Raw genomic sequence first — 22152 nt, forward strand, 5'->3', positions numbered from 1 at the left:
TCTGCTCCTAGCAATTACTTCAGCAAGAAGAGTCTCAGAGCTACAGGCCCTCATGGCTGTGGAGCCTTTTATCATATTTTACCCAGACAAGGTGTCTCTGAGGACCAATCCTTCATTTATGCCTAAGGTGGTTTCCAGTGTGGCTCTTAACCAAACTATTCATCTGCCAACCTTTTATCCAGATCTGCAGAACAAGGGCGAGAGAATTCTGCATTCCTTGGATGTACACAGACAGCTAAGTTTCTACTTGAGCAGGACTAAAGCTCTAAGAAAAACTGAGCAGTTACTAGTGACATATGCTGCAGGATCAGAAGGAAAGGCTATTTCAAAGTAGACTATTTAAAAGTGGATACGTCACTGCATTCGTTTCTTACTTACACCATGGCAAACCTGTGCCCAAGGGCATTAGGTCTCATTCCACCATAGCTGCAGCTACATCAGCAGCCTTTCTCAGAGGAGTACTAACCAAAGACATTCTAGAGGCTTCTACTTGGAGTTCTGTTCACACCTTTACAAAGCGTTATCATTTGTCTCTCTACTCTTAAGTCCAGGGCAGGCTTTGCCACTGCAGTTCTGCAGGGCCTTATAGCCGCCCCTAATGCTGTTTAGCTCCAACCTCCCATCCATAGCTTTGGGATTCTACCCAAATGTAATGACTGCAGTGGTGAAACACGAAGAACATAGTACAGTTGTGTACACTTACCATAAATGTAGATGTTCGAGTGTATTCACTGTTGCAGTCCAGGTTACCCGCCCGCCATCCCCCTTTCATTTTGGAGTTTATCTTTCCTTCACTATCTTCTACAACCTATGTGGTGTATTTGCTTGTAGATGAAGGTAAAATTTGTATTGCATGTATATATAGTTAATATGTGTATATATATATTTTTGCAACCTTTTTGGGGGCACCTGACATCGGGGCCAAGAAAAACTAAAGAAAATGGCGTTGGCTGCTTGTTTTATACCCCTGACGACTTGACGTCATGGAAAAGGAGACAGCAACCGATGCAGGACCCAAGACTTTGGAATTCAGGCCGACTGAGGGCAACCTGTCAGCAGATTACCCTAAATGTAATGACTGCAACAGTGAGTACACTCGAACATATACATTTATGGTAAGTGTACACAACTGTAATTTTCTGCCTTCCCTTAAACCTCACATCTTCTGAACACTACTTTGGATATATTATTCCCACAAATTCCATTCATTTCTATGACATTTGCTCCTTTGCACCATCCAGTTTTTTTTTTTTTTTTAAATCCCACCTCCAGGTTTTTATTTTTTTTACAATGTTTACTGTTTCAGTTACAGTTGGTTTAGATTTTTTTTTGTTTGTTTTTTGTAGAAGTTGCTTTTTTTGGCATCCAGTAACATTTCATTTGGTAAGGCCTTGCTATGTCTGGGCAGTTCAGACCTTGTATCCCAGCTCAAATGAAAATTTTGTTAGTTTTAACTAGTTGATGTCCTTTCTTAGATCACTGTGGCAGTATTCCAAACTGTTGGGGTTATGCCACCAAATCTGGATGTTCAGCCAGGTTACCAAAGCCTTCCATAGAGCCATACATCTGATGTATGACCTAAGCCCATGGGAAAAGGATACATAAGTGGACATATGAGCGTAGTAAACCTCTGACTACCTCACCGCCAGTCCAAATGCAAGTCTTGCACCCATTGGTTTGTTCTACTTATGTTTTTTCATATTGTATGCCTTCACTGCTTCAGGTAAGTGCCTTGTAGTGGAGCCTTCCTTGCTTTTTCTTAAAAGCTTTGATGTTTTCAATCCTATTACATGTCTGCTAGGTGGGGAAAATGCATTTGTGATGGACAGATTCCCTATGAGGATCTCCACTCCCATTGCCTTTCCTATTTAGGTGCAGAGCATGCTTTATAAAAATTGCAGTATTTTGAATTCCTTTGCTTCTAAAAACCCTATGCACACAACTTTCATCTCAGCACTTACTTGACCCAGCCCTTAAGCACATTGGCCAAGCTAAGCTGGCAGAGCTTTCCATCATGTTATCCTGCCTATCGGCAAAGAAGTTATTTAAGAGGTCCAGGCCTGACGACATTATGACTGCCCAGTAGGACTGTGATGTACCAGCTGAGGTTTCAGAACCCATGGTACACCTGATGACTCAGACTACTGCTACCTCACTAGAGGGCGGTATGGTGTCTGATTCTCACATTCAGAATAACTGAGCTTACTGACACTGGTGAGAAGGGAGAAACCTTTGTAATCCTTTCATTCTCCATTACTAGTCGGACAGTACCTCTCTCGAGGTAGCATCCCATGCAAAGCTTCTAGGAGTCCTTATTGATAAATAGTTAAAATTTGATACCCATGTACTAACAAATATAAAGAAAACCCACCAGAAACTAGGCATGCTCTACCGGCGTAACAGCTATATCACTCCCACTACTAAACTGTCCTTTATGGTGCTCCACTTCTTACCAACCTTCAGTCTAGTGTGAAAACAAAGCTATCCACCTGTTATAACAACATATCTAAGTTTGTTACCCTCTATAAAGCCTCCTCCCACCACAGCAGTGTCCTACACAAACTAAATTGGCTCAAACTTCCCAACCATCTTACCTACGTTCAACTTACTCATGCCCATAAAGTCATCTTTAATCCCTCCATCTGCCCATCCCTTGCCTCCTTCTTCAAAATGCACCTACCCAACAGACTTCTAATGTCCAATAACCAGAATTTGCTTGAACTACACAAGCCTTCTTGTTCTCTAGGCAAACACCTACTGTCCTTTTCCCTAGCTCACCTCTGGAACTCCCTGCCACCTTTTACACGTACTACAGACGACAACTCTACCTTTAAGACCCTGCTTCATTCCCATCTCAAAACCCTGTTGAGAATGTTCCTGCTCTCATCCCACATGATTCACTTTTCCCCCCATTTCTCATACTCCTTTACTTCTCCATCATACTGAGCTTCTCTGAAAACGACCATCTTCATTTTTCTCATTTACTCCTACTCTTGCTCTACTTTTTTTTCTTATTTTCCCACCCTTCTTAGATTCAACAATTAACATCTCTTATCCCCCTATCCTACTTTAACTCTGCTAAGATTTCATGTAAAACTGTAATGTCAACCTTGTGTTCTTTCACATTGTAACAAATCTAACAGGAATATGCACCAATGGATTTTTCCTATTTTAAATGACTTATTTATTTATGTGTATATATATATATATATATATATATATATATATATATATATATATATATATATATATATAAAATGTGTGTGTAATTTTACCTTTTGCCTTTTTGACTATATTTTCACTGCAGTTGTGGATTTTTTTTGTCATGTTGTGTAATACCATCGTTATTAAATAGTATTATATAAATGTCAATTAATTGTCTTCATATTATATTGTTGTTCATGGAGCTTGTCTCCCTGGGACTCCATTGAAAACTGGCTCATGTTCTTCGTGTTTCACTGTTGCAGTCATTACATTTGGGTAATCTGCTGGCAGGTTGCTCTCACTCGGCCTTATTAACAAAGTCTTGGGTCCTGCATCGGTTGCTGTCCCTTCTTCCATGACGTCGGGTCATCAGGGGTATAAAACATGCAGCTGATGCCATTACATTAGTCTTTCTTGCTGCGTGGTGACCAAAGCATAAGCAGTTCGCAAGTGCCGGTCGGCTGACTCCTGAAATTTTCGTTTTCGAGTTTCAGATCCGAAGTCTTCAACTAAAAATCTAAGTACCCCATTGGGGAAACTTTTTCTTGCTCCTTACCGATGTCAGTAAAAGTTAATAATTGCATTACTTGTGGGAAGCAAGTACCTCATAAGGATTTCCATTTGTACTGCATTCTTTGCCTAGGCCCTGACCACGATGTACCTTGCTGTTGGTTCTGTACTTTATTTAATCAACACACTATCAAACGTCGGTACATTTTTGCTTCTAAATATTTGGCTCACGCTTTAATTATCCAGAAATGTCGTCAGTTAGCAATCTGACTACCGGAATACCTAAAAAACACAAAGAAAAAGACAGAGACAGGCCATTGAGGTCGAAAAGCCAGTCGCCAGTTCGCCGGTACTCAGTGAGGCACTTTTGCAGTCCTTGATACCCGCTCCTTCTGATTCGCAGGCCTCTACTAAGACCCATTTGCAGTCTGGTATGCCGCGAGATGCTTCAATTATGGAACCTGTGGATGTCTCTACCTTGGATGGGTCCGGAGCCACTGTGCAGACACCGGCTTTTGAGGGTGTTTTCAGACCTACAGTTTTGTATATTAGACCAACGCCATCTTCAAAACTAAGGCCAAAATCTTGACCTGTGCCTAGAAAACAGATGCCTAGGCCACATGTGCAGGCCCCTATGGCTAAAAAACAAATGATCAAAATGGTTGAAGATGTAATTACTCTGATCAGGGGTAGCCAATCCCCCCCCCCCCATTCTATGAGGCCTAGGCAAGATATTGACTGCGAATCTTCTGAACAGGATTCTATTTTGTCCGACTTTTCTAATGAACAGGAATTGTCTGTACCTACTTATGAGGACTCTGATGCAGAAGATTCCATTCCTTCTGCTTCTCCTCCTGAGGATTTTTCTTTTGGGGAAATTTTACATAACTTAAGGGAACATTTCCACTGGGAAAGTCAGGATTTTTCTGAATCTAAAAAGGGACTTGGGGATTTTCTTCTTCCTCAGCATAGGCCTTTGGCTATACCTCCTGTCCTAGACATTATTGATGATGATTTTTCAGAATCTAGTATGGCTCCTGATTCTGTGCCTCCGGCTCCTTGTAAGCCAGACAGATGCAACAGGGTTCCTGACTCCCACAAATTCCTTTTTAAAAATCCTGTTGCAGATCCTGAAACCATTTGTCAGGGTCCCAAGGCCATTAAGGCTTCTACTGCTAAAAATCCTTTCCCTTCTGATAAAGATTCCAGGGCGCTGGATAGATGGGGTAAGAAGGTTTACACTTCTGCAACCTTGGCAATCAGGGCTTTAAACTGTCAATTTCATGTGCTAAAATATCAGCAGCATATCATGGGACTGCTTAAACAGAAAATTATGTTGATTTCTGACTGTGTTGAAAATAAAGATTTACAGGATCTATTGCATTCAGCTGAACAACTTGGAAAACATACTTATGCATGCGGGTGCTTATCTGGCAAGGAAGTGCATTCAGGGAAAATGGAGCCCAAATCAAATGCACCTTCACATAAATCAAAAAGAAATGCTAGCTGTACAAAATGCACTGACAGCCTTCAAGGACTAAATTCATTCAGGACAATTACTGATAAAGACGGACAACATCACAGTTATGTGGGACATAAACAAGCAGGGAAGTACACACTCCTACCCTCTTGCAGACTAGTCATTGCATTGTGTAACACGGCCTTGAGCTATCAAGTACAACTACAAAGCTCAATTCCTGCCAGATGAACTAAGCAGAAATCTCATGGACCCACACGAATGGAAACTGGAACCACAGGTTTTCAACATGTTGACATGCAAATGGGGGAGCCCAGACATGGATCTTTTTGCCTCACCCCAGAACTATCAGTTGGACAAATTTTGCACAAGAACTCGTCACAAAAAAGCCAGGAAAGTGGATGCTCTGTCCTTCAGCTGGAAAAACCTATCATTCTATGCCTTTCCCCCTCTGCCACTGCTCTCCAAAGTTTTACTAAAAGTCAAACAGGACAAACCAAGAATGGTTTTGATTGCTCCAGACTGGCCTCGCCAACACTGGTGCACACTCCTGCGCAGTATCACACCTTCCACCATGGCACCTGCGTCCGACACTTTACTTACTGTCTCAGCAGAACAACCAATCTCTGCACACTCAGCTCCAAACTTTGAATCTTGCAGCGTGGCTAATCACCTAAATTCACCCTTAGCATCCCTCAGCAAACCTGTGATGGATGGCATTTTGGAGGTGAGAAGAACTAGTACTAGAAAATCTTATGCTGATAAATGGAAAAGATTCTGTGCCTGGAATCAGTCACAAGGGATAAGCACAGCAGTGCCCAACATTCCTCAGATTTTGCAATACTTAACTGAGATGCTTCACAAGGGCCTGTCCTTTTCTTCCATAAAAATCCATGCCTCAGCCATTTCAGCTCATTACAACACAGAATTTCGTCTCTTCTCTCATCCACTGCTAAAGCAGTATTTCAGAGTGGCCAAAAACTTAAGACCACCCAGGTGAGCTTCAACCCCTGCCTGGGACCTTAATTTTGGATTGGAGAAACTCACTCTCCCTCCTTTTGAGCCAGCTGCAACTGCAGACTTAAAATTTCTCTCCTGGAAAACAGCTTTCCTTTTAGCAGTCACTTTAGCTAGAAGGATTTCCGAATTACAGGCTCTTATGGCAGTGGAGCCTTTCATAATTTTCCATGCAGACAGGGTATCTCTCAGAACCAACCCATCCTTCATGCCTAAGGTGGTATCCAGTGTGGCTCTTAATCAGACAGTTCATTTGCCAACTTTCTTTCCCAGTCCACAGAACAAAGGGGAGCGGATTCTGCATTCATTGGATGTACACAGACAACTTAGATTTTACTTAATGGACTAAATCTCAAAGAAAATCTGAACAACTGCTAGTAGCATTTGCTGCAAAGGCTTGCTTTTGGTTGGAGGTATAATTTTTGTATTTTTAATTTTATTTCCTCCCCATTTGGGGGGCACCTGACATCTGGGGCAAGAAAAACTGAAGTAATGACGTCAGCTGCATGTTTTATACCCTTGATGACCTGACGTTGTGGAAGAAGAGACAGCAACTGACGCAGGACCCAAGACATTGTTAATCAGGCCAACTGAGGGCAACTTGCCAGCAGATTACCCAAATGTAAGGCTACTCGCATTATCAATTCTCTGCACTGCCCTTTGGCTTCTTTACTGCGCCCAGGGTATTGACAAAGTGCCTGGCTACAGTTATTACATTTTGCAGGCAAAGAAATATTCAAATATACCCATACCTGGATGATTGTCTAATTCAGGCAGAAAACCAGGGTATACTTTTAAAATCATTTGTAAAAAAAAAATGGTTCTTGCCTCTTCTGGGGTACACCATAAATGAAAAGAAATCACAACTGGTACCCTGTCAACGAATTACATTCCTGGATGCAAGCTTGAATACAACTGTCCAGATGTCTTGCCTCACGCCAGAAAAGCAAATTCATTTGGTGACTTACTTCAAACAAGTGGCCACAAAACCCTGCTATATCTGCAAGACAAATACTGCAAGCCTTTGGGTTCATGGCCTCCTGCATTCTTCTAATTCCATATGCAAGACTGCATATGAGGAAACTACATTGGTATCTAAAAAATCTATGGAGTCAACATTCTCACAGCCTGGAAACAATGATTCCTATCATACCTTGCCTACGCCTGGAGTTCCTCTGGTGGGCAAAGGCCTGCCACCAAAACAAGGGATTACCATTCACACTACCCCCTGCCACCAAACCCTAACTACAGATGCATCAGTCTATGCATGGGGGGCTCACCTGGCAGGGAAGTGCATTCAGGGCAAATGGAACCCAAATCAAATGCACCTACACATCAATCAAAAAGAAGCGTTAGCTGTACAGAATGCTCTGACAGCCTTCAAGGACTACTTTCTTCCAGGACAACTAATGGTAAAGACGGACTTCATTTGCCAACCTTCTTTCCCAATCCACAGAACAAAGGGGAATGGATTCTGCGGACTAAACCCCGAAGAAAATCTGAACTGCTGGTAGCATTTTCTGCAGGGATAGAGGGGAAGGCTATTTCAAAACAAACCATTTCTAAATGAATAAGCCATTGCATTCATTTCTGCTATAAGCACCATGGAAAACCTATTCCTCAGGGGATCAGATCTCACTCCACCAGGGCTGTATCTACTTCTGCAGCCTTTCTTAGAGGTGTTCCTACCAGGGACATCCTAGAAGCTGCTACTTGGAGTTCTGTAAGTACTTTCGCCAAGCATTATCATTTGCCAAATTTCTCTAATTCCAGAGCTGGCTTTGCCACTGCTGTCTTGCAGGACCTTATTGCTGGCCCTAATGCTATATAAACTCCTCCTCCCAACCATAGCTTTGGGAGTCTACCAAAATATAATGACTGCAGCAGTGAAACATGAAGAACATAGTAACAGTTGTGTATACTTACCGTAAATGTCAATGTTCGAGTGTATTCACTTTTGCAGTCCTGGTTACCCTCCCTCCAGCCCCCTTTGGCTATACCTCTACTTTCCTTTACTATGCTTAAAAGCCTTTTTGGCGTATTTTGCTTTTTTGTTGGAGGTATATCATTGTACTTTTATATTTAATTGCTTCCCATTAGGGGGGGCACCTGACATCTGGGGCAAGAAAATCTGATGTAATGGCATCAGCTGCATGTTTTATACCCTTGACAACCTGACATCATGGAAGAAGGGCAGCAACTGAAGAAGGACCCAAGACTTCGTTAATCAGGCAGACTTAGGGCAGCCTGCAAGCAGATTACCCAAATGTAATGACTGCAACAGTGAATGCACTCAAACATCTACATTTATGGTAAGTGTACACAACTGTACTTTCATACTGGTGATGGATTACATTGGCAAACAGGTCGGAGGGGAAAGATCAACAAAGTTGCTCTCTGCAGATGATTTTGCATTACAGGCAAACTCTGGGCAAGAACTTCAGCAAAGGATAGGGAAATGGAATGCAAAACTGAAGGCACATTGGATGAAAGCGAGTACAGATAAGGCGGTGGCAATGGCATAAAATTTGGGAAATCAGAAGAAACTGAGAATCTAGATAGAAGGGAAGATAACAGAACAAATTAATAGCTTCAGCTGTTTGGAAGGGGTGGATGTCCTTCAAGGATGCATCTGCAGTCATCACATATGGGTTGTCCTGCCTCAGGCAGCCCTTCGGTCGGCCGGATTCCAAAGTCTGGGTCCGGTGTCGGCTGATGTCGCCCTTTCCCCGACATCAGAGCGCCTGGGGTATAAAAGCGTCAGCCGACGCCATCTTCCTCCGTCTTTCTTGCCGCGTGGTGCCCGAAGCAGAAGCAGTTCGCAGTGCTGGTCGGCCAGCTCCTGTAATTCAGCTAAACCGAAGACTTCAAAAGCTAAGTACCCCGTTGGGGACTCTTTCTTGCCTCAGCCGATGTCAGATAAAATTAATAATTGCTTAACTTGTGGGAAACAAATACCTCATAAGGATTTCCACTCTTACTGCCTCCCCTGCCAAGGCCCAGACCACGACGTCTCGGCCTATTCAGCCTGTGCTTCCTTCAACCGACGCACTCTTAGACGTCGGGCGGAGTTTGCAGAGGAATTTTTTGGGGCTAGTTTTGCTTACAATATGCCGTCGGAGACTCCGACTTCACATTTAACAAAGAAACGGAAGGACAAGGACCGACACACGCGGGCCGCGGTTTCAGCTGAAACCACGGCCAGGCCTACTGCGAGTGTCTCTGTCTCGGCTGAAACAGAGTCCTTGGTACTTCCGACCACCGAAACCGTACAACCGACAACCTCGGCCCCGGAGGCCCCTACTGTATTGGTTATTGAATCTCCATTAGAAACTGGTGTCCTGGAACCTTCCGACACCATTCCTCTAGACAAAACTACACCAGCCACGTGGTGCAGCCAGGCCTCCTGCATCCATGTCCATAAAGGCATTCTCTAGGGCTAAAGCTGCTAAACACTCAAAATCTTTGCCTCCCAGGGTTATCCCTCAGGGACCCACTACAGGTTCTCAGATCCTTAGTCTAGCAGAGGACCTTATTTCATTAATTAGGGGCTCACAGCCTCATCCGGACAGGGGCTCTCAACCTCCTCCAGACAAAAGGCCCAGGGTTGAGCCCTCTGATCCCCACTCCTCAGATGAGGCCTCTGATGGCTCTACTCTCTCTGACTACCAGGAGGAGGCTTTTTCGACCTACGAGGATTCTGATGCAGAGGAATCTATCCCTTCGGCCTCCCCTCCTGAAGAGCTGTCCTTTGGGGAAACTCTGCACACTATGAGAGAGCATTTCCAATGGCAGGGCCAGGAATTCTCTGATTCCAGGAAGAGATTAAGGACCTTCTTGCATTTGCCTCAGCATAGACCTTTGGCTATTCCCCCTGTTTTGAATGTCATTGATGATGTGTACTCTGAGTCTAGCACAACCCCTGACACTCTTCCTCCGGCTCCTGCCAAACCCGATAGGTACTACAGGGTCCCGGAATCACATCTTTTCCTTTACAAGGCCCACTCTGCTGATCCAGAAACTATTTCCCAGGGCCCTAAAGGGGTTGCAGCTGCCACTACAAAAATCCACTCCCCTCTGAAAGGGAGTCCAGGGCTTTAGAGCGATGGGGTAAAAAAGTGTATACTTCTGCTACCCTTTCTATGAGGGCTTTAAATAGTCAATTTCATATGATACAGTACCAAGAGTATTTGTTACATGAATTGCATAAAAAACTGTCTTCACCTGAACCCCTAGATCGCAAATCACTTCAGGATCTGGTACATAACTCTCAACAGGTTAGCAACCATTTCTTGCAGTGTGGTTATGATGCATTGGAAGCTTCATGTAGGTCAGCTATGACAGGTGCAGTCATACGTAGGCATGCTTGGCTGAAGGAACAATCTCTCCCAGACCATGTTAAAGCAAAGCTTCTGGATGCTCCACTGCTCAGGAGGTCTTAAAGAAATTTGAAGAAAAGGCAAAATCTGTACAAAGTCAAAGATTTTCTGCAAGTCCAACCACCAAGATTCAGCAGAAATTGGCCTTCCAAGAATTGGTCCTTTCCAGACACAGAGAGATTTCAGAGAGGCAAGAACAGGCGTGCCAGAGGTAGAGGGCAAGCTAGAGGCTCCTACAGAGGACATCAATGGCAGCCTCCCAACCAGAGAGGTAGTGCAGGGCCTACAACTGCTGCACAAGGACAGACTCAATGACTTTACTTTGACACTGCCAACCAGGGCTCAATTGGAAGCACCTTTGGGCGGAAAGCTTTCCTTATTCTCAGAAAATTGGCACAGTATTACAAGGGACAAATGGACACTACAAATAATAGACAAAGGATACAGGTTCCATTTCCACACATTACCAAAATGAAAAGGCATGCCAGACCTGCCACCAAATCAAAGGGCAGAGGCTTTGAAACAAATCTCCAACTTAATGCAAATGAAAGCTATAGAAAAGGTTCCTCTCTCAGAACAAGGCCAAGGATTTTATTCCAGACAATTCCTTGTTCCAAGAAAAGAAAAGCAATGGAGGCCTATTCTCGACTTGTCCGCACTGAATACTTATCTCATTGTGCCAAAATTCAAAATGCTGACTCTACAGCAATTCCTTCCCATGCTGGGCAAGGGGTCTTGGCTGGTAACTCTGGACCTCAAGGAGGCATACCTGCATGTCCCTATCAGACAAAGTTGCAGAAGACACCTCAGATTTCCTGCAGGTTCAGAGCATTATCAATTCTCAGTATTGCCCTTTGGCTTATCTACTGCGCCCAGAGTATTCACGAAATGCCTGACATCAGTAATTGCACACTGCAGACTTCAGGGGATGCAAATATACCCATATCTGGACGACTGCCTTATACAAGCGGACAGCCAACAAACTTTGGTAAAACACTTGAATTATGCCATCCACCTACTTCAGGCCTTGGGATATACAGTCAACATTCACAAGTCAAGACTTGTTCCATCCCAAAGAATAACTTTTCTGGGTGCGAATCTAGACACAACCACCCAAATTGCTTTCCTCACAGAAGAAAAACAAAGTCAACTACCGGATTACTTCAGAAATCTGTCAAGACAAACTCAGCTGACTGCAAGGAAAATCCTGCAGGCCCTGGGTTACATGGCTTCTTGCATTCTTCTGATTCCACAAGCAAGGCTACATATGAGGAAACTACAATGGTACCTAAGGAGTTTATGGACTCAGCACAGTCACAGCTTGGAAACTTTGATACCACTCATCCCATGCCTTCAAAGGAAATTTCTGTGGTGGGCTCAAGCAAGCCAGTCAAACAGGGGTCTGCCCTTCAGCAAACCAATAGCCAGCCAAACCATTACAACGGACGCTTCAGACCACGGATGGGGAGCGCACATGGAGGGAAGGTGCATTCAAGGACTATGGTCACAAAAAGAGCTACGCATGCACATAAACCAAAAGGAAATGCTGGCAGTGATACATGCAATCGAGGCTTTCAAGCTATTTCTACATCAAGGCCACCTGCTAATAAGGACAGACAACACCACAGTTATGTGGTACATAAACAAGCAAGGAGGCACCCATTCCTGCCCTCTTTGCAGACTGGCAATGAATCTATGGGAACTTTCCTTGACACTCAATATAGATTCGCAATCCCAGTTTGTGCCAGGAAAGGACAATATACTGGCGGACAGCTTAAGCAGGAACTTCATGGGTGCACATGAATGGATGCTGCACCCAGACATCTTCCTTCAGATAACACAATCATGGGGGTGGCCGGACATAGACCTCTTTGCCTCCCCACACAATCATCAGCTGAAGAAATTCTGCTCAAGGACATACCACCCACAAGCATGGTAAGTGGACGCCCTCTCTTTCAGCTGGAGAACTCTAACAGTGTATGCATTCCCACCTCTTCCATTAATGACCAAGGTCTTACTGAAGATCAGGACAGAGCAGCCAAGAGTGATTCTGATAGCTCCGGACTGGCCAAGACAGCAGTGGTACCCATTGCTAAATAGCATGTCACTCACAAAACCATGGCCTCTTCCACAATGGCCGTTTCTCCTGACACAGCACAATTACAAACCTCTGCATTCCAACCTGAAAACATTGCAACTAACAGCCTGGAAAATACCTTGATTCATCCCCAGGATAATCTATCCAAGAGAGTGAAGGATATCATCATGGATGCTCGCAGGCCTTCCACAAGAAAGGCATACTCAGCAAAATGGAAAAGATTTCACACTTGGAGCACCACAAAGGGCCTAGATGCGAAAGTTATGAACATGGCACATATCCTGGAATATTTGGCAGAAATGCTCCACAATGGCCTGTCTTACTCTTCCATTAAAATTCATGCTTCAGCAATTTCAGCAGAGTACAATACTGATCCCACCTGTCTTCTCTCATCCTCTCCTAAGACAGTTTCTAAGAGGAATTAAAAACATCAATCCTCCAAGGAAACCACCAGTGCCTACTTGGGACCTTAACTTCGTGTTGAAAAAACTAACACTGCCTCCCTTTGAACCAGCAGCATCTGCAGAACTACAGTTCCTGTCTTGGAAGACTGCCTTCCTTCTGGCCATAACCTCAGCAAGAAGAGTATCTGAGTTACAGGCCCTCATGGCAGTACAGCCATTTCTTATTTTTCATCAAGACAGAGTCTCATTGAGAACCAATCCTTCATTTATGCCAAAGGTGGTATCCAGGGTCTCATTAAACCAAGCTTTTCACCTGCCTACCTTCTTTCCAAATCCACAAAACAAAGGGGAAAAGCACAAACTGGACATACACAGACAGTTGCGCTACTACTTGGACACAACTAAAAGTTACAGAAAAACTGACCAGCTGTTTGTAGCATATGCTGCTGGTGCACAAGGAAAAGCAATTTCAAAACAGACAATTTCAAAATGGATAGGGAATTGCATTCGTTTTTGTTACTCCTTTCATGGAAAAACTGTGCCAGCTAACATTAGACCTCATTCGACCAGAGCCACAGCCACCTCCACAGCCTTCTTAAGAGGGGTGGCTACCAAGGACATTTTAGAAGCTGCTACATGGAGCTCCATGCATACATTTTCCAAGCATTACAACTTACCTTTATATTCCAGATCCAGAGCAGGCTTTGCTACGGCAGTCCTGCAGGGCATTTTAGCTACACCATCCTTTACATAGATCCTCCACGCCCAGATTGGCTATGGTATTCTACCCATATGTGATGACTGCAGATGCATCCTTGAAGGACATAGTACAGTTTTGTACCTACCATAAATGTAGATGTCCGATAGGTATGCATCTGCAGTCAGGTTTACCCTCCCTCCTTCCCCTCTGTGGTATTTCTTGGGTACTTTTCCCTCTCATAGCTAGCTGGGGTTATCTATTATGGTGTATTTGTTTATGTATATATATATATATATATATATATATATATATATATATATATATATGTATATGTTTCTGTGCATGTTTGGAATCTATTGCATTTCTCCAAATTTAGCCTTCCTTAGAGGGCACCTGGCATCTGGGGAAAAAAAAACTGAGGAAGATGGCATCAGCTGACGCTTTTATACCCCAGGCGCTCTGACGTCGGGGAAAGGGCGACAGCCGACGCCGGACCCAGACTTTGGAATCCGGCCGACCGAAGGGCTGCCTGAGGCAGGACAACCCATATGTGATGACTGCAGATGCATACCTATCGGACATCTACATTTATGGTAGGTACAAAACTGTACTTTGAGGAGAATGGAAGTCCTGAATGAAGAGGTCAGAGCTAGAATTAGAGGGACTGCCACCAACCGGCATAGATTGTCAGGTGTAGTGTATGACAGAAGAGTGCCAAAAAAGCTGAAAAGTAAGGTGCGCAAAACAGTGGTGCGACCAGTACTGCTGTATGGTACAGAAACCTGGGCGGTAAGAGCAGAGCAGATGAGGAAGCTGGAAGTGATGGGAAGTGAAGTGTCTGAGATGGATGGTGAGATGCACCTGTGGGACAGTTAGAAAAGAGGATGTAAGAGCAGAAGCCAAAGTAGCTCTAATTGCAGAAAAGATCAGAGAGACCTTAACTTTGTTCTTGAAAAACTTGCTTCTCTTCCCTTTGAACTAGCAGCTACTGCCTCTCTCAAATTCTGTACTTGGAAAAACCATACTTCTGGTAGCCTTTTCAGCTAGAAGGGTTTCTGAGCTCCAAGCCCTGTTGTAAATTCCTCCCTTCTTTACTTCACAAAGACTGTGTCTTTGAGGGCCATCTCCTCATTTATACCTAAAGTGATCAATTAGCTGGCTCTTAATCAAGCCATCTACCTCTGTGCTTTATTACTTAATCTTTAAAATAAAGGAGAGACGCCACCATTCCTTGGATATTCACATGCAGCTCAGATTCTACTCTGATAAAACAAAGTTCATCAGCAGGACTGTCCAGCTGCTTTTCTTTTCAAGAAACCAAGCTGGACAACCCAGTTTCTAAAATTGATAACTGGATTTGATTTTAAAGTCCATTTCCCTTTTTTACACTCAACATGGAAAATCTTTGCTTTCATTAGTAAAAGCACATGCTGCTAGAGCAATGATGACTTCTGTGGGGGTGGGGGTGGGGGGGGGGCAGCAACTTGGTCCTCTGTACATACTTATATCAAACATTACAGGGTGTATGCTTTCTGTAGATCTGGACCTTCTTTTACTATGTTACTGATGTTCTTCGGGATTCACTGTTGCAGTCATCACATTTGGGTTATCCCTGCTATAGGATAGCCATCGGCTGGCTCGAATACCAGAGGCTTAGTGTTTCTGCATCGGTTGCTGTCGCTTAAGGACTGATGTTGGGTCATCAGTAGTATAAAGAAAAGCACCCGACGCCATTACATCAGTCTTTCTTGCCGAGGACTCAGAAGCAGTTCGCACAAGTGCCGGTCGGCTGCTACCTTAGTTTTTGTTTTCTGAATTGAAGCTGAAGTCTTCTAAAGCTAAGTACCCCGTTGGGGATCTTTTTTTCTTGCTCTAACCGATGTCAGAAAAAGTTAACAATTGTCTCACCTGTGGAAAGCGAATACCACACCGAGATTTTCATTCTTACTGTGTCACTTGCTTAGGCCCGGACCACGACATCCCTCGCTGCTGTTTTTTTTGCTTTGTTCAATGCCCGAACTATACGTCATCGGGCCCTTATTGTAGCTAGATACTTTTGCTTTCAGTCTTCTAATTCCGATATGGCTTCTGTAAGCCATCCGACAGCAGATCTTCCGAAAAGATGCAAGGATAAAGACAGAGACAGACAGCGCAGGTCCAAACCTTCCGACGACACTTCCGTTAGGTAGTCATCAGTTCTCCAGTCCTCAGTGAGGCTTTTTCACAGCCCCTGATTCCTGCTTCTGTGGATTCGCAGGCCACTACCCCAACACTTTCAGAGTCCGGTATGCTGCACAATTCTTCGACTAAGGATCCTGTGGATGTCTCTACCTTGGATGGGTCCGGAGCCACTGACCAGGCACTGGCTTCCGAGGAGGTATTTCATGATACTGATGTTCATCGTGTTTCACTGTTGTGCTTTTGCGAACTGCTTTTGCTTTGGGTACCGTGTGGCAAGAAAAACTGAAGAAAATGGCATCGGCTGCATCTTTTATACCCTTGGCGCACTGACGTCAGGGAAGAAACGACAGCAACTGACGCCGGACCTAGACTTTGGAATTCAGGCCGACTGCGGGTAGCCTGCCAGCAGGATAACCCTAGTGTAATGACTGCAACAGTAAATACACTCGAACATCTACATTTATGGTAGGTACACAACTGTACTTTTCTCGACATAGACCGACTTGTATCGCTTTTACCGTTCTTAAAAAAACTACTGAGTTTCTTACGCCCAGGGTATGAACCACACCCAAGAAACAGACGACCCAATCTCAGGCACCTGCTTCCTTGCTTCAGTCTCAAATGCTTAAAGTGGCAGGAGACCTTATAATGCTGATCAGGGGAAGCCAAGCTACCCCTTCCTAAAGAAAGAGATTTGTCTCCAGTAGTTTTATCTGAACAGGAGTCCAATGACTCTGATGCATTTGAATATGAAGGCATGCAACCCCTCTCTGCTTATGAGGATTCTGATGCAGAGGAATCCATTCCTTCAGCCTCTCCACCCGAGGATTTTTTTCCTTTGGGGATACCCTACATACTTTAAGGGGGCATTTCCAGTGGGAATGTCAGGACTACCCTCAGTCTAAGAAGAGACTCAGGGAATCCTTATATCTTCACAACACAGACCCTTGGTCATTCCTCCTGTCTTGGCTGTTGTGGATGATGATTTCATGGAATCCAGTTTGACTCCTGACACCCTCCCTCCTACTCCCAGGAATTCTGACAGGTATTATAGAGTCTCTGACTTGCACAAATTTCTTTTCAAAAATCCTACTTCTGATCCTGAGGTTATTTCTCAAGGGCCTAAACAGATTAAAGCAACTTCTGCTAAGAATCCCACCCCCTCAGATAGGGATTCCCAAGCATTAGACAAATGGGGTAAAAAAAAGTATACACTTCAGCTACTTTTGCTGTTAGAGCCCTAAATTGTCAGTTCCATTTGCTAAAATTTCCGCACACACCATGGAACTCCTCAAAGAAGAATACCATCCTTTTCCTGCTTGTGCAGAAAATAGTTACAAGAGTTAATGCATTCTGCAAGTCAAGTAACTAAGCACACCTTACACTGTGGTTTTGACGCCCTAGAAGCATCTTGCAGGGCAGCAGTCACTGGTTCTGTCCTTAGAAGGAATGCTTGGCTTAAGGAACAGCCCTTGCTAGACCATGTCAAATCCAATTATTGCATGCACCTTTGCCGAAAGATAACTTATTTGCCACCAAGGCAGAGGAGGTCTTAAAGATGGAAGAAAAAGCAAAATCTATGCAGACAGATTTCCTGCAGGTTCAGCCACCCAGGTTCAGTAGGCATTTTCCCCTTCAAGCACTGGTCCTTTCCTGCTCCCTCTGGGTCAGTTCAGCCCAGACCCCGGGGAAGCAGACCCCCCAAACAACAGCCACAGGGAATGCAGAGATTAAAGCAATGGAGTTCTTCCACTTCAAAATCAGGGAGTGCTAAGCCACCCTCTCATGGTAAGAACTCACAATGACTCTCCACATCCACCCCCTCCCTCTGCCCACCTGCACTTGCCCTAGGAGGAAAACTCTCCTTCCACACAAGCGCCTGATCCACCATTACCAATTCCTGCTGGGTCCTCAACATAGTGTCCCAGGGATGCTGATTTTCTTTACCCACACTGCCATCCCCAAAAAGGTTCCCGAATCTTCCTCCAAACTAGTGGGCAGAGGCCAAAAAGCAAGTCCTTTCCCTGCTCTCCATGAAGACAATAGAGCACGTTCCTGCAGAACAAATAGGCCAAGGTTTCTACTCCTGGCTCTTCCTGGTACCCAGAAAAGAGGGCACTTGGGCACCCCATCCTCGATCTATCCATTCTAAACACTTTCCTGGTGATGCCAAAATTCAAAATGCTTGCCCTTCAGCAACTACTACCTGTGTTCTCCAAGAATGCTTGTTTAGCCACCCTAGACCTAAAAGAGACCTACCTTCACATCTCAGTCAGGGAATCATGCAGGAATTATCTATGTTTCAGGGCAGGATCTCTGCACTTTCAATTCTCTGTGCTTCCCTTTGGTTTATATACTGCTCCCAGAGCTTTCACAAAATGTCTGGCTCCCACCATTGCTTTTTGCAGACAAAGAAATATTCAAATTTACCCATACTTAGATGACTGCCTAATTCAGGCAGACGGCCTGGAAAAGCTGCTCAAGCACCTGGCTTTTGTAAAGACCCTATTGACCTCCCTAAGGTACACTATCAGTGAAAAGAAATCCAAACTAGCACCCACCCAAAGGTTTATATTCCTGGGAGCAAGCCTGGGCACAGCATCCCAGATAGCATTCCCTACGCCAGAAAAGCAAACTTATCTGACAACTTATTTCTCTCAACTAGCCACCCAGACCCCACTTATCCACAAGGAAAATCTTGCAAGCTCTGGGGTTCATGGCATCTTGTATTCTACTCACTCTATTTGCCAGACTGCATACAAGGAAAGTTCAGTGGTACCTAAAAAGCCTTTGGTGTCAACACTCTTAAGACCTGGAAACTCTTCTACCTATGATACCTTGCCTAAGGAAAGATTTTCTATGGTGGGCAGCAGCATGCAACCACAACAAGAGACTATCCTTCTCTCCATCCCGCACCGCCCAGACCCTCACCACAGAAGCATCAGCCTTTGCCTGGAGTGCACACCTAGACAGCAGATGCATACAGGGCCATTGGAGCCCGCATCAAATACATCTGCACATCAACCAAAAAGAGATGTTGGCTGTTCAGCACGAGTTGACAGCTTTCAGGCCCCTTCTCTTCCCAGGTGCTGTACTGATGGAAACTGAAAATACCACGGTGATGTGGTATATCAACAAGCAGAGAGAGACTCACTCCTACCCACTATGCAGGCTCGCCATGACCCTTTGGCACACAGCCTCAGCCATACAGCTACACCTGTTAGCACAATTCCTGCCAGGCTCTGTAAACTCATTGGCAGACAACTTAAGCAGAAACCTTCTGGACCCATTAAAGTGGCAGCTAAACCAAAGATCCTTCACCCTAATAACTCAGAAATGGGGCACCCCTAAGGTTGACCTCTTTGCTTCCCACTTCAGCCATCAGCTCAGCAGGTTCTGCACCAGGGAACCTCACTGCAGGCCCTGGAAAGTGGATGCCCTCTCCTTCCAGTGGATCAACCTCTCCGTCTGTGCTTTTCCCCCACTACATCTCATTTCCAGGATACTGTTCAAAATAAGGGAGGAAAAACTGAGGACAATTTTAATTGCTCCACACTGGCTTCACCAGCACTGGTACCCACTGCTGCGCAGCCTGTCCCCTCTGCCACCATAGCATCTCCCTCTGATCCCAACCCTCCTAACCTAGAGGGAAGGAGAATTCATGCATCTCCAATTATAGATGCTCAGTTTGGTAGCTTGGCTTATTCCCTGACCACTGAACAAGCTGCCAGCCTCAGTAAACAGGTTCTAGATATTATAGGTGAGGCCAGACGCCCTAGCACTAAAGTCTTATGCTGACAAATGGAAAAGGTTCTGCACCTGGATCCAGGCTAAGGGAGCCGATACGGCACAGCCCTCACTACCTCTCATCCTGCATTACCTAGCTTACCTACTACACAGTGGTCTCTCCTTTTCCTCTATTTAAAATTCATGCCTCTGCTATCTCTGCTCATGTCAACACTGAGCAACCACTTTTCTCACACCCTCTCATCAAACAGTTCCTAAGAGGGGCTAGCAACTTGAGGCCACCCAGAACAGCACCTACCTCAGCTTGGGATCTAAACTTTGTGTTGGAAAAGCTCACCCCCCCCCCACCTTTGAACCAGCAGCTTCAGCAGTTAGTTTCTCTCCTGGAAGACAGCCCTGCTTCTGGCCATCACTTCAGCTAGAAGAGTATCCGAGCTACAAGCACTCATGGCTGTAGAGCCTTTTATCATCTTTCATGCTGACAGGATGTCCCTCAGGACTAACCCATCCTTAATGCCAAAAGTGGTGTCCAGTGTGGCTCTCAACCAATCCATTAATTTGCCCACCTTTTTCCCTAACCCGCAAAACAAGGGAGAAATGATACTACACTCTCTAGATGTGCGCACACAGCTCAAATTCTGTCCAGACAAGACTAAATCATTCAGAAAGACTGATCAGTTGTTAGTCAGCTTTGCTGCAGGAGCAGGGGGTAAAGCCATATCCAAACAAACCATTTCCAAATGGATAGCACACTGCATCCATTTCTGCTACAAGCAGCATGGGAAACCTCCCCCTAAGGGCTCAGGACTGACTCTACCAGAGCAGCCTCCACCTCTGTAGCTTTCCTCAGAGGAGTCCCCACCAGGGACATCCTGGAGGCTGCAACATGGACATCTGTTCACACCTTCACCAAGCATGGCCACCACCTATCTTTTCCAAATCCAGGGTAGGCTTTGCCACTGCAGTCTTGCAGGGCATCCTAGCCAGCCCTTAGTCTTATTGACTGCTTCCACCCTTTTCCTCAGCTTTGGGAATCAACCCAAATGTGATGACTGCAACAGTGAAACACAAAGAACATAGTACAGTTGAGTACACTTACCATAAATGTAGATGTTCGAGTGTATTCACTGTTGCAGTCCTGGTTTCCCCTCCCTCCATCCCCCTTTCTCACCCTTTCTCCTTACAAGGAAGCTTTTGGTATTTACTTTCTACTGGTGGGGTTCTTCCACCATATACTGGCTCCCACTTGGGGTCTCCTGACAGTTGGGGCAAGAAAAATTGATGTAATGGCATTGTCTGCCTTACTTTATAGTACTGAAGACCTGACGTCAGTCCTGAAGCGACAGCACCCGACGCAGAAATACTAAGCCTCTCGTATTCGGGCAGACTGAGGGCTACTCTAGCAGGGATAACCCAAATGTGATGACTGCAACAGTGGATACACTCGAACATCTACATTTATGATAAGTGTACACAACTGTACTTTCTCTGGATTGATTGACAGGTCTCCTAAGTCCACATCCAGCCACCTTCAACACGGTCTACTTTACGAATCACCCAGCAAATTGAAATACTGCACGAGTGGTCTAAGGAAGAACATAGTACAGTTGTGTAAAAACTTACCATAACTGTAGATGTCCTACTTATAATTGTTGCAGTACTCCTTCCCACCCTATCAACACCCTTATCTGTTTTCCTAAACACTTGTCATGGACCGAGGGGGTAGACATTTTCTGCCTTCTTCCTCTCTTAGCTGACTTTTCTTTTCTGGTATCCTCTGGTGTTCATAGGCTTTCTATCTTTGAGGAAGTATGAGGTATTAGTGCTCATACAGCCGCTTATGGTAAGTTCTTGTACAGCTGTATTTTTTTACTCATCTTTAAGGCATGATGCAGACTGAATTAGTACTGAGATGCTTTTATGAACTTTTTGTATTTAATTGAAACCTCTGTTATTAGAAACTCACAACATACATGGAACAATTTGCTGTAGTATTTGTATTCTTTTTTCCTCCCTTTTTCTTTCACCTTGCATCTTTGCTCTTTTATGGCTCATATTAATAGGTATTACCTACATTCTTTTGTTTGTATTCTACTCTCTCATCTTTAATGGGCATTTTATGTACAGTTTACCAGTGTTACCATCTTTGCATGCATATTTCTCTTAGTACTCTTTAGCTGTTTTTCATTGCATACTCTCTCTCTAATTCTTTATACTCATCTCCCTTTTCTTTTAAGTTTGTTCAAAACCATCCTCCTCCCACACACTTGCTTTTTCATACCCAGGGCCTTGTATTGCACTGTTTCTTGATATTGTGAAATAATTCTGTTGTACTAATATTTTGCTGTTACTGTGCTTGTTTGTTTTGTTTTTTTGCGGAGCTTTTCTCTCCAGGTCTCCGGTGAAAATGGGCCTCTGGCCCAGTCGAACATACC

General features: G+C 44.5%; 1 protein-coding gene across 1 annotated transcript in view; it reads left to right on the forward strand.

The window, feature by feature from the left end:
- Positions 1-22152, forward strand: part of SUPT6H (SPT6 homolog, histone chaperone and transcription elongation factor) — a 2620423-nt gene that overhangs the window by 190742 nt on the left and 2407529 nt on the right. The window lies entirely within an intron of this gene.

The sequence above is a fragment of the Protopterus annectens genome, chromosome 13.part0, assembly GCF_019279795.1.
Source record: "Protopterus annectens isolate FY-2018-M chromosome 13.part0, PAN1.0, whole genome shotgun sequence".
NCBI classification, from domain to species: domain Eukaryota; kingdom Metazoa; phylum Chordata; order Ceratodontiformes; family Protopteridae; genus Protopterus; species Protopterus annectens.